Genomic DNA, 3644 nt, shown 5'->3' with positions numbered 1-3644 from the left:
CTCTCTCTCTCTCTCTCTCTCTCTCTCTCTCTCTCTCTCTCTCTGTTTTGTGTGACATTGGGAATTGAACTCATGGCCTTGCACTTTCCAGGCAGGCACCTAAGCCACTGAGCTGTATTCCCTGGCCCATTTAGATCTTCTGTCTAAAGTAATATTCTCTTTTTGTAGCCTCACTGAAATTTCTAGAAATTCTGAATTTATGACTGAAGCTGTTTTTTTCTTTGTATGAAGACTATCTGCTCCTTTTTAGTAGTGACCTGCCTTAGTCAGTCATCTCTCATCAACAGCAGAACCTGATCTCAGGATAAAATTAAAAAAAAAATAAAGTTGAACATGAAGACATTCCCAAGAACCAAGAAAGTTATTTTTGAGACATGCATATTATAATCTCCAAATAAAATGGTACTATGTTGGTAAATATTTAGTTTAAAGGGTACTTTTTTTAAAATTAAAGCATTAATGAAACATACTGAGTGTGATGTTTCTTTACATGTATAAATAGAAGTAATTCTGATGTAAGTATCTTGTAGTTCAAAATAGATCTGTTCATTATGGAATGGGATGGTCACACAGAATATGTAGAACAGGTCAGCCTGAGCAATAATTGTAGGAGAGATACGGCCACATTGTAGTGGCTTTTGGAAGTTATTCATTCAGGTTAGTGCCTGAAAATAAGAATATACAAAAGCTAAGACATATAAAGAGGTAAAGTGAAGACATAAGGTTAGTTCTCCAAAGGGTGAGGTAGTCTACTATAGGATTCAATCAGGTACATAAGCACAAAGCTCAGGCAGAGGGCTCTGCATCTGAGAAAAGAACATGGAATGATTACCCGGTGCAGCACTACATTGAAGAATACATACACTGCCTAACATAGCTATCGCCACTGTCTAAGTCTTTACATATAAAAGAATAACCATTCCCAGCTCATGCAAGTGTCCAAGAAAGACTGAAATTGAGAATTTTTTCAGTCCAATCTCTAGGGCTGTAAATTTCAGTATAGGATTTAAAAGTTTATACTAAAATTTAATGAAAGAGAAAAGGCTTGTGTATTTTGGTGTGAAGCAAGGGTACTGCTCAAGAATCTGAAATCTGAGGACACCCCTTTCCCTTCCTCTGGGTTGGTGTTTCATGCCACACATTGATTTCAAAGTTCTTTGCTTCATTTACACCAGAGAGCAATGACATATCTGATATCTAACATCTTGGGATTGTTATGGCAGCTGAATCAGGTTATGTAGAATGGGATCTGAAAGGTTCAATATGCTACTGAAAAGTATTTTCATTATTTACACGATGATTTATGAATCATGACAAAGATCTACCACATCAACAAATAACAGATCTTTTTTTTTTTTTTTCTGCGTTGTCACCTTTGCTTTAGCCTGTAGAATTGTTTGCCTTACTGCCTTCATGAGGAGTTGTTATCACCTCAAAGTGTGTAGAATATCATGAGACAAGTAGAATTTATCACTTGGTCCAACTCATAGGAGGTTGGTTGATGTGTTAATGTAACACGTGGTATTTTAACTACAAGATTTGAAAGTATTGTCTGGGACCTGAGATTGGGATAAGAATGAAATGACTGACGTTTTGGTGGTTCTCATCCTTACGATTTGTAGCTGGTGTGAGTGCACAGAAAATATCTTCAGAGCCATGATGGTGCTTTCTCTATGTGTAGGTTTTCATAGGCATATAAATGTGTGTTGTATATTCAAATGCATTTAGATTCGGCTTGACCTTTAAAATTCTTCCCTGTCTCTCCTCTTACTTAAGGAGTTTGCACCTGAAGATACATGGTTATGTATGAGCAACACTTTCTCCTTGACCATAAAACCCATTTAAAATATTAGTTCAAGTCTCTGTCTTTTATAAGCATTTAGGTATCAAAGCTAAATTATTCCCCAGATCTCTAGATGCATGTATTGAAGTGGGTTATTAAAGTTTGTGAGGCAGCTATTTTTCTTAACCAAATCAATGCGAATGATTTTGGCTTGGGAGGGCAAGGCATTTTTTATTTCTCTAAAATTTTTCATTCCATAATGTCATCCTGCTTTCCAGCACAAACTGCAGAAGAAGTTGTTTAGAGTAAGTTTTTGTTATTTCTTTGGATGGTACCATTTGCCAAATTGTAAAAGAATCTCCTATTTTTTTTTTAATTTGTTCCTTGTGTAGAGCCAAGTGTGGATTAGATTCTAGTATGGCAGTTCTGTATGGACCACTATTACTATGTATCCAGGTTAAGGTTTATGAAGATCCCAGTTCCTATACATTCGATTTTCTTATGTCCTTGCTTCTTTTCATTTGCAGGAGCTGGAGGAAAACAAGAATTTTCATTCATGTTTCTATTGCAGATGCCTTCTTTTCATCTGCAACTTCATCAGTGGAGTTCTTTACTAGGGTATCTAGCTAACAGATGTTCTACTTTTTTTACTAGAAAATCGACAATTTGATGCTTAAGGGGAAAATTTGGGAATGTTACAATATATTCAATCTGAGAAGTTGAATCATGATTATACTAATCCAACCAGGAAAATTTGTTCCTTCCTCGCCACTCTAAGACAAGGATAGCCTGAAGTCTTTGCAATTAAATGTGTCAAGAAAGTCTTTCAAGTAGGGAAATAAAAGATGTTTTCTATTTATTCCCTAACAAAAAAATCATAAAACAATATTCTTCTCACTTGAAATCATCAGAGTTTTCTTACATGGGGTGCTATTTTACGATGTGCTCTTCCACACTGTGTCTGCCCAAAGCCTTGAAGAAGGACAGAAAAATTTGCCTTGTCCCAAACTTGCAATTGTATTTTTCAAGATCTTTTGTAATTTAAGAAGTGATATGAACTTCTGGACAAGTTTAAGTTGGTAAATTTCTATGAAATAGGTTTTCTTCACAAAAATTAGAAACCAAAAGACTAGGTATGATTATCACAACCATACAACCACATGGAAGGCTGAGGAGATGCCTCAGTAGAATAAGTGCTTGTCTGGCAAGGGAAAGGTCCTGAGCTCAATCTCTGGTACCACAGAAAGAAACCCAGAAAGTAATATTTCACATTGCCTTTCAGTCTCTGTTTGTTGGATCTTCATAGCACTGGAAAACTGAAGCTTCTTAAATCTGAAAATGAGAAGCAGAGTAGAGCAGTAGATAGTTCTGTTTATCTCTAGGTGGTAAGATTGTCCTCAGCCTTGTTGAAGATCCGTATTGCGCAGTTAATTGTAGCTCAGATGTATATGATCTGTAATTAAAGCCTGCATATAGGCTAAAGACTATAGCTTTATTATTAAGTGTTATTTTAAAAATTGAATTATCTGTCTATCTATCTATCTCAGTATCTATCTATATAAGTAAGTATATATGTATCAATCTATCTAGCTGTTTAGCTATCTAATCTATCTACCCTCCCTTGAAGAGATAACTACAAGTGATGTGTCATTCCAGATTTGGAATATTTTTGTCTTCTTACATGACTATGATTCTAGCCCCTACATCTGTCTGGTAAAGAACAGCACATGAGTAATGTACATAAGAGGTATACATCTTCCTTACCAAATTAAAAATATTCCTGTGCATTAAAGACCAAAGTCTCATGTATTTCCTTTCATTTTATGCTGCTGACTATAGACTTTCAGTCCCTTTTAAAGAG

Source organism: Octodon degus, unplaced genomic scaffold, assembly GCF_000260255.1.
Source record: "Octodon degus isolate 3935 unplaced genomic scaffold, OctDeg1.0 scaffold00001, whole genome shotgun sequence".
Lineage (NCBI taxonomy): Eukaryota > Metazoa > Chordata > Mammalia > Rodentia > Octodontidae > Octodon > Octodon degus.
The sequence above is the reverse complement of the archived record's forward strand: the minus strand, read 5'-3'. Positions refer to the sequence as shown.